The sequence below is a fragment of the Cheilinus undulatus genome, linkage group 11 (genome assembly GCF_018320785.1).
Source record: "Cheilinus undulatus linkage group 11, ASM1832078v1, whole genome shotgun sequence".
NCBI lineage: Eukaryota > Metazoa > Chordata > Actinopteri > Labriformes > Labridae > Cheilinus > Cheilinus undulatus.
The window spans coordinates 50888231-50901872 of record NC_054875.1 but is presented as its reverse complement, the minus strand read 5'-3'; positions in this window follow the sequence as shown (position 1 = coordinate 50901872).

Below are 13642 nucleotides of genomic sequence, written 5' to 3'. Positions count from 1 at the left end.
TTGTTAGTCTAGTTTTAGTCATCACAGATCTATGTTTGTTAGTCTAGTTTTAGTCATCACAGATCTATGTTTGTTAGTCTAGTTTTAGTCATCACAGATCTATGTTTGTTAGTCTAGTTTTAGTCATCACAGATCTATGTTTGTTAGTCTAGTTTCAGTCATCACAGATCTATGTTTGTTAGTCTAGTTTTAGTCATCACAGATCTATGTTTGTTAGTCTAGTTTTAGTCATCACAGATCTATGTTTGTTAGTCTAGTTTTAGTCATCACAGATCTATGTTTGTTAGTCTAGTTTCAGTCATCACAGATCTATGTTTGTTAGTCTAGTTTTAGTCATCACAGATCTATGTTTGTTAGTCTAGTTTTAGTCATCACAGATCTATGTTTGTTAGTCTAGTTTTAGTCATCACAGATCTATGTTTGTTAGTCTAGTCTAGTTTTAGTCATCACAGATCTATGTTTGTTAGTCTAGTCTAGTTTTAGTCATCACAGATCTATGTTTGTTAGTCTAGTCTAGTTTTAGTCATCACAGATCTATGTTTGTTAGTCTAGTTTTAGTCATCACAGATCTATTTTTGTTAGTCTAGTTTTAGTCATCACAGATCTATTTTTGTTAGTCTAGTCTAGTTTTAGTCATCACAGATCTATGTTTGTTAGTCTAGTTTTAGTCATCACAGATCTATGTTTGTTAGTCTAGTTTTAGTCATCACAGATCTATTTTTGTTAGTCTAGTTTTAGTCATCACAGATCTATTTTTGTTAGTCTAGTTTTAGTCATCACAGATCTATTTTTGTTAGTCTAGTTTTAGTCATCACAGATCTATGTTTGTAAGTCTAGTTTTAGTCATCACAGATCTATGTTTGTAAGTCTAGTTTTAGTCATCACAGATCTATTTTTGTTAGTCTAGTTTTAGTCATCACAGATCTATTTTTGTTAGTCTAGTTTTAGTCATCACAGATCTATGTTTGTAAGTCTAGTTTTAGTCATCACAGATCTATGTTTGTTAGTCTAGTTTTAGTCATCACAGATCTATGTTTGTTAGTCTAGTCTAGTTTTAGTCATCACAGATCTATGTTTGTTAGTCTAGTTTTAGTCATCACAGATCTATGTTTGTTAGTCTAGTTTTAGTCATCACAGATCTATGTTTGTTAGTCTAGTTTTAGTCATCACAGATCTATTTTTGTTAGTCTAGTCTAGTTTTAGTCATCACAGATCTATGTTTGTTAGTCTAGTTTTAGTCATCACAGATCTATTTTTGTTAGTCTAGTTTTAGTCATCACAGATCTATTTTTGTTAGTCTAGTCTAGTTTTAGTCATCACAGATCTATGTTTGTTAGTCTAGTTTTAGTCATCACAGATCTATTTTTGTTAGTCTAGTCTAGTTTTAGTCATCACAGATCTATGTTTGTTCGTCTAGTTTCAGTCATCACAGATCTATGTTTGTTAGTCTAGTTTTAGTCATCACAGATCTATGTTTGTTAGTCTAGTCTAGTTTTAGTCATCACAGATCTATTTTTGTTAGTCTAGTCTAGTTTTAGTCATCACAGATCTATTTTTGTTAGTCTAGTCTAGTTTTAGTCATCACAGATCTATTTTTGTTAGTCTAGTCTAGTTTTAGTCATCACAGATCTATGTTTGTTAGTCTAGTTTTAGTCATCACAGATCTATGTTTGTTAGTCTAGTCTAGTTTTAGTCATCACAGATCTATTTTTGTTAGTCTAGTCTAGTTTTAGTCATCACAGATCTATGTTTGTTAGTCTAGTTTTAGTCATCACAGATCTATGTTTGTTAGTCTAGTTTCAGTCATCACAGATCTATGTTTGTTAGTCTAGTTTTAGTCATCACAGATCTATGTTTGTTAGTCTAGTCTAGTTTTAGTCATCATAGATCTATGTTTGTTAGTCTAGTTTTAGTCATCACAGATCTATGTTTGTTAGTCTAGTTTTAGTCATCACAGATCTATGTTTGTTAGTCTAGTTTTAGTCATCACAGATCTATGTTTGTTAGTCTAGTTTCAGTCATCACAGATCTATTTTTGTTAGTCTAGTTTTAGTCATCACAGATCTATGTTTGTTAGTCTAGTTTCAGTCATCACAGATCTATTTTTGTTAGTCTAGTTTTAGTCATCACAGATCTATTTTTGTTAGTCTAGTCTAGTTTTAGTCATCACAGATCTATGTTTGTTAGTCTAGTTTTAGTCATCACAGATCTATGTTTGTTAGTCTAGTTTTAGTCATCACAGATCTATGTTTGTTAGTCTAGTCTAGTTTTAGTCATCACAGATCTATTTTTGTTAGTCTAGTCTAGTTTCAGTCATCACAGATCTATGTTTGTTAGTCTAGTTTCAGTCATCACAGATCTATGTTTGTTAGTCTAGTTTTAGTCATCACAGATCTATGTTTGTTAGTCTAGTTTTAGTCATCACAGATCTATGTTTGTTAGTCTAGTTTTAGTCATCACAGATCTATGTTTGTTAGTCTAGTTTTAGTCATCACAGATCTATGTTTGTTAGTCTAGTTTTAGTCATCACAGATCTATTTTTGTTAGTCTAGTCTAGTTTTAGTCATCACAGATCTATGTTTGTTAGTCTAGTTTTAGTCATCACAGATCTATGTTTGTTAGTCTAGTTTTAGTCATCACAGATCTATGTTTGTTAGTCTAGTTTTAGTCATCACAGATCTATGTTTGTTAGTCTAGTTTTAGTCATCACAGATCTATGTTTGTTAGTCTAGTTTTAGTCATCACAGATCTATGTTTGTTAGTCTAGTTTTAGTCATCACAGATCTATGTTTGTTAGTCTAGTTTTAGTCATCACAGATCTATGTTTGTTAGTCTAGTTTTAGTCATCACAGATCTATGTTTGTTAGTCTAGTTTCAGTCATCACAGATCTATGTTTGTTAGTCTAGTTTTAGTCATCACAGATCTATGTTTGTTAGTCTAGTTTTAGTCATCACAGATCTATGTTTGTTAGTCTAGTTTTAGTCATCACAGATCTATGTTTGTTAGTCTAGTTTTAGTCATCACAGATCTATGTTTGTTAGTCTAGTTTTAGTCATCACAGATCTATTTTTGTTAGTCTAGTCTAGTTTTAGTCATCACAGATCTATGTTTGTTAGTCTAGTTTTAGTCATCACAGATCTATGTTTGTTAGTCTAGTTTTAGTCATCACAGATCTATGTTTGTTAGTCTAGTTTTAGTCATCACAGATCTATGTTTGTTAGTCTAGTTTTAGTCATCACAGATCTATGTTTGTTAGTCTAGTTTTAGTCATCACAGATCTATTTTTGTTAGTCTAGTCTAGTTTTAGTCATCACAGATCTATGTTTGTTAGTCTAGTTTTAGTCATCACAGATCTATGTTTGTTAGTCTAGTTTTAGTCATCACAGATCTATGTTTGTTAGTCTAGTTTTAGTCATCACAGATCTATGTTTGTTAGTCTAGTTTTAGTCATCACAGATCTATTTTTGTTAGTCTTGTCTAGTTTTAGTCATCACAGATCTATGTTTGTTAGTCTAGTTTTAGTCATCACAGATCTATGTTTGTTAGTCTAGTTTTAGTCATCACAGATCTATGTTTGTTAGTCTAGTTTTAGTCATCACAGATCTATGTTTGTTAGTCTAGTTTTAGTCATCACAGATCTATGTTTGTTAGTCTAGTTTTAGTCATCACAGATCTATGTTTGTTAGTCTAGTTTTAGTCATCACAGATCTATGTTTGTTAGTCTAGTTTCAGTCATCACAGATCTATGTTTGTTAGTCTAGTTTTAGTCATCACAGATCTATGTTTGTTAGTCTAGTTTTAGTCATCACAGATCTATGTTTGTTAGTCTAGTTTTAGTCATCACAGATCTATGTTTGTTAGTCTAGTTTCAGTCATCACAGATCTATGTTTGTTAGTCTAGTTTTAGTCATCACAGATCTATTTTTGTTAGTCTAGTTTTAGTCATCACAGATCTATGTTTGTTAGTCTAGTTTTAGTCATCACAGATCTATGTTTGTTAGTCTAGTCTAGTTTTAGTCATCACAGATCTATGTTTGTTAGTCTAGTCTAGTTTTAGTCATCACAGATCTATGTTTGTTAGTCTAGTCTAGTTTTAGTCATCACAGATCTATGTTTGTTAGTCTAGTTTTAGTCATCACAGATCTATTTTTGTTAGTCTAGTTTTAGTCATCACAGATCTATTTTTGTTAGTCTAGTCTAGTTTTAGTCATCACAGATCTATGTTTGTTAGTCTAGTTTTAGTCATCACAGATCTATTTTTGTTAGTCTAGTTTTAGTCATCACAGATCTATTTTTGTTAGTCTAGTTTTAGTCATCACAGATCTATTTTTGTTAGTCTAGTTTTAGTCATCACAGATCTATTTTTGTTAGTCTAGTTTTAGTCATCACAGATCTATGTTTGTAAGTCTAGTTTTAGTCATCACAGATCTATGTTTGTAAGTCTAGTTTTAGTCATCACAGATCTATTTTTGTTAGTCTAGTTTTAGTCATCACAGATCTATTTTTGTTAGTCTAGTTTTAGTCATCACAGATCTATGTTTGTAAGTCTAGTTTTAGTCATCACAGATCTATGTTTGTTAGTCTAGTTTTAGTCATCACAGATCTATGTTTGTTAGTCTAGTCTAGTTTTAGTCATCACAGATCTATGTTTGTTAGTCTAGTTTTAGTCATCACAGATCTATTTTTGTTAGTCTAGTCTAGTTTTAGTCATCACAGATCTATGTTTGTTAGTCTAGTTTTAGTCATCACAGATCTATTTTTGTTAGTCTAGTTTTAGTCATCACAGATCTATTTTTGTTAGTCTAGTCTAGTTTTAGTCATCACAGATCTATGTTTGTTAGTCTAGTTTTAGTCATCACAGATCTATTTTTGTTAGTCTAGTCTAGTTTTAGTCATCACAGATCTATGTTTGTTAGTCTAGTTTTAGTCATCACAGATCTATGTTTGTTAGTCTAGTTTTAGTCATCACAGATCTATGTTTGTTAGTCTAGTCTAGTTTTAGTCATCACAGATCTATTTTTGTTAGTCTAGTCTAGTTTTAGTCATCACAGATCTATTTTTGTTAGTCTAGTCTAGTTTTAGTCATCACAGATCTATTTTTGTTAGTCTAGTCTAGTTTTAGTCATCACAGATCTATGTTTGTTAGTCTAGTTTTAGTCATCACAGATCTATGTTTGTTAGTCTAGTCTAGTTTTAGTCATCACAGATCTATTTTTGTTAGTCTAGTCTAGTTTTAGTCATCACAGATCTATGTTTGTTAGTCTAGTTTTAGTCATCACAGATCTATGTTTGTTAGTCTAGTTTTAGTCATCACAGATCTATGTTTGTTAGTCTAGTTTTAGTCATCACAGATCTATGTTTGTTAGTCTAGTCTAGTTTTAGTCATCACAGATCTATGTTTGTTAGTCTAGTTTTAGTCATCACAGATCTATGTTTGTTAGTCTAGTTTCAGTCATCACAGATCTATGTTTGTTAGTCTAGTTTTAGTCATCACAGATCTATGTTTGTTAGTCTAGTTTTAGTCATCACAGATCTATGTTTGTTAGTCTAGTTTTAGTCATCACAGATCTATGTTTGTTAGTCTAGTTTTAGTCATCACAGATCTATGTTTGTAAGTCTAGTTTTAGTCATCACAGATCTATGTTTGTTAGTCTAGTTTTAGTCATCACAGATCTATGTTTGTTAGTCTAGTTTTAGTCATCACAGATCTATGTTTGTTAGTCTAGTTTTAGTCATCACAGATCTATGTTTGTTAGTCTAGTTTCAGTCATCACAGATCTATGTTTGTTAGTCTAGTTTTAGTCATCACAGATCTATGTTTGTTAGTCTAGTTTTAGTCATCACAGATCTATGTTTGTTAGTCTAGTTTCAGTCATCACAGATCTATGTTTGTTAGTCTAGTTTCAGTCATCACAGATCTATGTTTGTTAGTCTAGTCTAGTTTTAGTCATCATAGATCTATGTTTGTTAGTCTAGTTTTAGTCATCACAGATCTATGTTTGTAAGTCTAGTTTTAGTCATCACAGATCTATGTTTGTTAGTCTAGTTTTAGTCATCACAGATCTATGTTTGTAAGTCTAGATTTAGTCATCACAGATCTATGTTTGTTAGTCTAGTTTTAGTCATCACAGATCTATGTTTGTTAGTCTAGTTTTAGTCATCACAGATCTATTTTTATTTTAAGTCTCAGTCTAGTTTTAGTCATCACAGATCTATGTTTGTTAGTCTAGTTTTAGTCATCACAGATCTATGTTTGTTAGTCTAGTTTTAGTCATCACAGATCTGTTTGTAAGTCTAGTTTTAGTCATCACAGATCTATGTTTGTTAGTCTAGTTTTAGTCATCACAGATCTATGTTTGTTAGTCTAGTTTTAGTCATCACAGATCTATGTTTGTTAGTCTAGTCTAGTTTTAGTCATCACAGATCTATGTTTGTTAGTCTAGTTTTAGTCATCACAGATCTATGTTTGTTAGTCTAGTTTTAGTCATCACAGATCTATGTTTGTTAGTCTAGTTTTAGTCATCACAGATCTATTTTTGTTAGTCTAGTCTAGTTTTAGTCATCACAGATCTATGTTTGTTAGTCTAGTTTTAGTCATCACAGATCTATGTTTGTTAGTCTAGTTTTAGTCATCACAGATCTATGTTTGTAAGTCTAGTTTTAGTCATCACAGATCTATTTTTGTTAGTCTAGTCTAGTTTTAGTCATCACAGATCTATGTTTGTTAGTCTAGTTTTAGTCATCACAGATCTATTTTTGTTAGTCTAGTCTAGTTTTAGTCATCACAGATCTATTTTTGTTAGTCTAGTTTTAGTCATCACAGATCTATTTTTGTTAGTCTAGTCTAGTTTTAGTCATCACAGATCTATGTTTGTTCGTCTAGTTTCAGTCATCACAGATCTATGTTTGTTAGTCTAGTTTTAGTCATCACAGATCTATGTTTGTTAGTCTAGTTTTAGTCATCACAGATCTGTTTGTAAGTCTAGTTTTAGTCATCACAGATCTATGTTTGTTAGTCTAGTTTTAGTCATCACAGATCTATGTTTGTTAGTCTAGTTTTAGTCATCACAGATCTATGTTTGTTAGTCTAGTTTTAGTCATCACAGATCTATGTTTGTTAGTCTAGTTTTAGTCATCACAGATCTATGTTTGTTAGTCTAGTTTTAGTCATCACAGATCTATGTTTGTTAGTCTAGTTTTAGTCATCACAGATCTATTTTTGTTAGTCTAGTCTAGTTTTAGTCATCACAGATCTATGTTTGTTAGTCTAGTTTTAGTCATCACAGATCTATGTTTGTTAGTCTAGTTTTAGTCATCACAGATCTATGTTTGTTAGTCTAGTTTTAGTCATCACAGATCTATTTTTGTTAGTCTAGTTTTAGTCATCACAGATCTATGTTTGTTAGTCTAGTTTTAGTCATCACAGATCTATTTTTGTTAGTCTAGTCTAGTTTTAGTCATCACAGATCTATGTTTGTTAGTCTAGTTTTAGTCATCACAGATCTATTTTTGTTAGTCTAGTCTAGTTTTAGTCATCACAGATCTATGTTTGTTAGTCTAGTTTTAGTCATCACAGATCTATGTTTGTTAGTCTAGTCTAGTTTTAGTCATCACAGATCTATGTTTGTTAGTCTAGTCTAGTTTTAGTCATCACAGATCTATTTTTGTTAGTCTAGTCTAGTTTTAGTCATCACAGATCTATGTTTGTTAGTCTAGTTTTAGTCATCACAGATCTATGTTTGTTAGTCTAGTTTCAGTCATCACAGATCTATGTTTGTTAGTCTAGTTTTAGTCATCACAGATCTATTTTTGTTAGTCTAGTCTAGTTTTAGTCATCACAGATCTATTTTTGTTAGTCTAGTCTAGTTTTAGTCATCACAGATCTATGTTTGTTAGTCTAGTTTTAGTCATCACAGATCTATGTTTGTTAGTCTAGTTTCAGTCATCACAGATCTATGTTTGTTAGTCTAGTTTTAGTCATCACAGATCTATGTTTGTTAGTCTAGTCTAGTTTTAGTCATCACAGATCTATGTTTGTTAGTCTAGTTTTAGTCATCACAGATCTATGTTTGTTAGTCTAGTTTTAGTCATCACAGATCTATGTTTGTTAGTCTAGTTTTAGTCATCACAGATCTATTTATGTTAGTCTAGTCTAGTTTTAGTCATCACAGATCTATTTTTGTTAGTCTAGTCTAGTTTTAGTCATCACAGATCTATGTTTGTTAGTCTAGTTTTAGTCATCACAGATCTATGTTTGTTAGTCTAGTTTTAGTCATCACAGATCTATGTTTGTTAGTCTAGTTTTAGTCATCACAGATCTATGTTTGTTAGTCTAGTTTTAGTCATCACAGATCTATGTTTGTTAGTCTAGTTTTAGTCATCACAGATCTATGTTAGTCTAGTCTAGTTTTAGTCATCACAGATCTATGTTTGTTAGTCTAGTTTTAGTCATCACAGATCTATGTTTGTTAGTCTAGTTTTAGTCATCACAGATCTATTTTTATTTTAAGTCTCAGTCTAGTTTTAGTCATCACAGATCTATGTTTGTTAGTCTAGTTTTAGTCATCACAGATCTATGTTTGTTAGTCTAGTTTTAGTCATCACAGATCTATGTTTGTTAGTCTAGTTTTAGTCATCACAGATCTATGTTTGTTAGTCTAGTTTTAGTCATCACAGATCTATGTTTGTTAGTCTAGTTTTAGTCATCACAGATCTATGTTTGTTAGTCTAGTTTTAGTCATCACAGATCTATGTTTGTTAGTCTAGTTTCAGTCATCACAGATCTATGTTTGTTAGTGTAGTTTTAGTCATCACAGATCTATGTTTGTTAGTCTAGTTTTAGTCATCACAGATCTATGTTTGTTAGTCTAGTTTTAGTCATCACAGATCTATGTTTGTTAGTCTAGTTTTAGTCATCACAGATCTATGTTTGTTAGTCTAGTTTTAGTCATCACAGATCTATGTTTGTTAGTCTAGTTTTAGTCATCACAGATCTATGTTAGTCTAGTCTAGTTTTAGTCATCACAGATCTATGTTTGTTAGTCTAGTTTTAGTCATGGAGAAAAAGGCTGTTGAACATTTTAGCAGTCCAAATATAAAATCCTGTGGTTTTCCTTCTTTTTAACCCTAATGTTTCCTGGTTCCTGGTTTTACCTCTGTGACCCTCTGACTGCATGATGACCCTTGACCTAGGATACAGTGATGAATTCTACAGCTGAACTGTGTTGACTCTTTCCTGTTTGAGGATTAACAGGTTTTAGCAGCAGCCTCCACTGAAAGATAGACGGCACCCATCTGCAGTAAAACAGGACTGAGCGATGCTGGTGCACTCCAGAGATGAACCAGAGTCTGTGATGCTGACCTGCAGAGACTGGACTAGAGAGATCCTCCCCACAGAGCTGCAGACTGTGCCGAAGGAGTATGTGGAATTTTAAGGTTAGAAACATTCCACCTGCAGCTATTCCCAGCAGATATGTGGGCTGTGAATATGTGAGAATAAATGACTGGAGCTGTAGACTGGAGCTTCAGACCGAGGTCAGCTGAAGACTGCTCCTTTGTTCATCTTCAGTTCTTACATTTTAAACCATGTTTGAGGGCTACATTTACTTTCTGAGAGAGCGTACTGGACTGAAGTTTAACTTCTAAACTGCATAAATATCAGCATGTTAACATACTAAATATGTTATAATAATATTATCATCCCTGATATAAAATGACAGAGGGCTTTCATTCCTGGGTTTTTCTCTCCATGCTGAGTCAAAGTTCCTCCGCTCCTAGAGGTCAGCAGGTTAATAAAACATGGAACTCTGTTAACAACCAGGTGTGGCTGCAGACCTCGGCTCTCAGACGCCCCCTCTCTCAGACTCTGATGAGTCCACCGGTGTAATAAAGTATAGATGAGGTTTTTAGAACCATAGTCGGTTTCTGAAGCGGTCCGTGTGGGAGACTGTCATCTGCAGACTCCTGATAATTCTCCACTGACAGTCCCTACAAAGACCATTGTTGCTGTGCGTGCTTCATTCTCAGGCTGAGATTGATGTCCGGCGTGTTCCTCTGATGATAAACAGCTTTGATTGATTCCTCCTCCTCCTCCTCCTCCTCCAATTAGCTGCCTGTGTGTGCTAGCTGTGACTGAAAGCTGTTGTCACCATCACTGCAGTAAGACTGGGATTACTGGTGAACAGAGGCACATTTAATATGTATATCTATGTTAATATGTACAGACAGAGAAGGGCTGTGGGACTTTAACCTCAGATCGGACCGTTCCATCCTCCAGTCCCTGAGGACTTTAGTCTGAGTCTAAAGAACATTTTCAATCATAATCACAGTTTTTAAATCAGGCAGTTTGGATTTAATAAAGATGTGACTAAACAAAGGCATGGAGGCGTGTCCTTTCAAAATAAAAGCACATCAAACTTCTTACAACATAGTTTATCCCAGGGACACATCTGAGACCCACCTGGAGAGTTCTAGAGAGGCACAGGTATGACTGATGGACCGGAAACTAGGACCCAAACATTTGTGGAGAGAGTCAGCAGGAAAGAAAAGACGGATGTGGTGGTAATCCTTGAGCACAAAGCCCGCAGAGTTAGTCTAGACAGGAGAACCACTGAGCCAAGAGGACTTCAGAAAAGGCCTGAGACCAGCTGAAGGTGGACCAGGCATGGTGGACTGTTGAGTTTGATGAGTTGATGTGGAGCAGCTGAGCTGGTCTGGATCGGTCTGGGCCTGTCTGAGTTGGTCTGGGCTGGTCTGGGTCGGTCTGAGTTGGTCTGGGTCGGTCTGGGCTGGTCTGGACCGGTCTGAGTTGGTCTGGGCTGGTCTGGGTCGGTCTGAGTTGGTCTGGGTCAGTCTGGGCTGGTCTGGGCCGGTCTGAGTTGGTCTGGGCTGGTCTGGGTCGGTCTGAGTTGGTCTGGGTCGGTCTGGGCAGGGTTGAGTAACTCTGAGTTGGTCTGGGCCGGTCTGGGTTGGTCTGAGTTGGTCTGGGTCAGTCTGGGCTGGTCTGGGCCGGTCTGGGTCGGTCTGGGCTGGTCTGGACCGGTCTGAGTTGGTCTGGGCTGGTCTGGGTCGGTCTGAGTTGGTCTGGGTCGGTCTGGGCTGGTCTGGGCCGGTCTGAGTTGGTCTGGGCTGGTCTGGGTCGGTCTGAGTTGGTCTGGGTCGGTCTGGGCAGGGTTGAGTAACTCTGAGTTGGTCTGGGCCGGTCTTGGTCGGTCTGAGTTGGTCTTGGCCCGTCTGAGTTGGTCTGGGTCGGTCTGGGTCGGTCTGAGTTGGTCTGGGTTGGTCTGAGTTGGTCTGGGCTGGTCTGAGTTGGTCTGGGCTGGTCTGGGTCTGTCTGAGTTGGTCTGGGTCGGTCTGGGCAGGGTTGAGTTGGTCTGGGCTGGTCTGGGTCGGTCTGAGTTGGTCTGGGTCGGTCTGGGCTGGTCTGGACCGGTCTGAGTTGGTCTGGGCTGGTCTGGGTCGGTCTGAGTTGGTCTGGGTCAGTCTGGGCTGGTCTGGGCCGGTCTGAGTTGGTCTGGGCTGGTCTGGGTTGGTCTGAGTTGGTCTGGGTCGGTCTGGGCAGGGTTGAGTAACTCTGAGTTGGTCTGGGCCGGTCTGGGTTGGTCTGAGTTGGTCTGGGTCAGTCTGGGCTGGTCTGGGCCGGTCTGGGTCGGTCTGGGCTGGTCTGGACCGGTCTGAGTTGGTCTGGGCTGGTCTGGGTCGGTCTGAGTTGGTCTGGGTCGGTCTGGGCTGGTCTGGGCCGGTCTGAGTTGGTCTGGGCTGGTCTGGGTCGGTCTGAGTTGGTCTGGGTCGGTCTGGGCAGGGTTGAGTAACTCTGAGTTGGTCTGGGCCGGTCTTGGTCGGTCTGAGTTGGTCTTGGCCCGTCTGAGTTGGTCTGGGTCGGTCTGGGTCGGTCTGAGTTGGTCTGGGTTGGTCTGAGTTGGTCTGGGCTGGTCTGAGTTGGTCTGGGCTGGTCTGGGTCTGTCTGAGTTGGTCTGGGTCGGTCTGGGCAGGGTTGAGTAACTCTGGGTTGGTCTGGGTCGGTCTGGGTCGGTCTGAGTTGGTCTGAGTTGGTCTGGGTTGGTCTGAGTTGGTCTGGGTCGGTCTGAGTTGGTCTGAGTTGGTCTGGGTTGGTCTGAGTTGGTCTGGGTCGGTCTGAGTTGGTCTGGGTTGGTCTGAGTTGGTCTGGGTTGGTCTGAGTTGGTCTGAGTTGGTCTGGGTAAGTTGGTCTGATAATCCCCCATCTTTCTAAGGTCCCGTTAGTCCAGTAAGGACTGACGGACTAAGGACTTATATTCCACCAGTGAGGCTCTTTGGTTGGGCAGGGTTGAGTAACTCTGAGTTAGAGAATGTTTTTAGCAGATCCTGGTGCTGATGGATGATCGTTGCTGTTCCTCTGCTGTTAGATGGCTGATGACAGTAAAGACGTTTATTTTCTCATTATTTTGGATGTTTGGTGAATGCCGCTGATTTTGCCTCTTGTAATCTGATGTCAGGATTATAGGCTGCCTGCTATCTAGGGACTGATTGAATTTTCCTATTTCTCTCCATGATTGCAGGTCCTGGTTGTTCAGGAAATGGATGATAGCAACACTTTTCTGTGTCTGTGGATTTCCACATGTCTCCAGGCTGCAGAGAGAACACTGTTTGACCTGTTCACCTGTGTTCAGGAGTTCATGGTCATAATCACAGCAGCTATTTTAGAGTCCAAACTTTGTCTGGTTGTCCTCCGTCTCTACCCCATCATCTCTCCTCTGTTTGGTTCACTGGACGACAGATGGACGACCTCGGGTTGATCTCAGCTCCATCTGTCCTCTCCAACCTCTCCATCACACTGCTCCAGCATGTTTACCTGCCTCTTCACAGCTCAGTTTATTATTTCTGAGCCTTCATCATCATCATCATCGTATGTTATTTACCATGACAGTAAATCAGTACACAATCTCTGCTCCAGTTCATCCCAAAGGTGCTGGATGGGGTTGAGGTCATGAGCATAGCATTGTCCAGAATGTCTTGGTCTGCTGAAGCATTAAGATCGGCCTTCACTGGAGATAAGGGGTCTAGACCAGACCCTGAAAACCAGCCCCAGACCATTATTCCTCCACCACCAAACTTCACAGTCAGACAGGTAACGTTCTCCCAGCATCCTCCAGACCCAGACTCACCCAGGCATGCATGCAGCTGTTGCCATGGAAACCCATCCATGAAGCTCCTGCTGCAGTTTTAGTGTTTACATTAATGTTAGTGGAAGTTCAGAACTCAGAAAGGTGCCAGAGACCCAGAGCCCCACTGTACCTGAAGGTGGATAAACACAGCCATGCACATTTAGAATAGTCATGTGGAGACAAGGCCGCCCATTAGGAGGGATAAATAGGAAGGTTTCTGGGATCCAGTCAAACGGGGGGCCCAGTGAGGTCAGCAAAATCATGATCTATTGGGAAGATAAGCTTAAAATTAAAAAACTTTTGTTAAAAACCTATTTAAATGGGTAAGAACAATGCTTAAATTAGTGAATAATGGCAAAAAATGGTGGAAAAGGTGTTGAAATTGGATTTTTAAAGAACATAAATGGGTTAAAAGTGGCAAAAATTAGACAAAGTGGCCAAAAAATAACCAAGAATGGATTAAACTGTCAAGAATGTGTACAAAAAGTGGTAAAAGTGG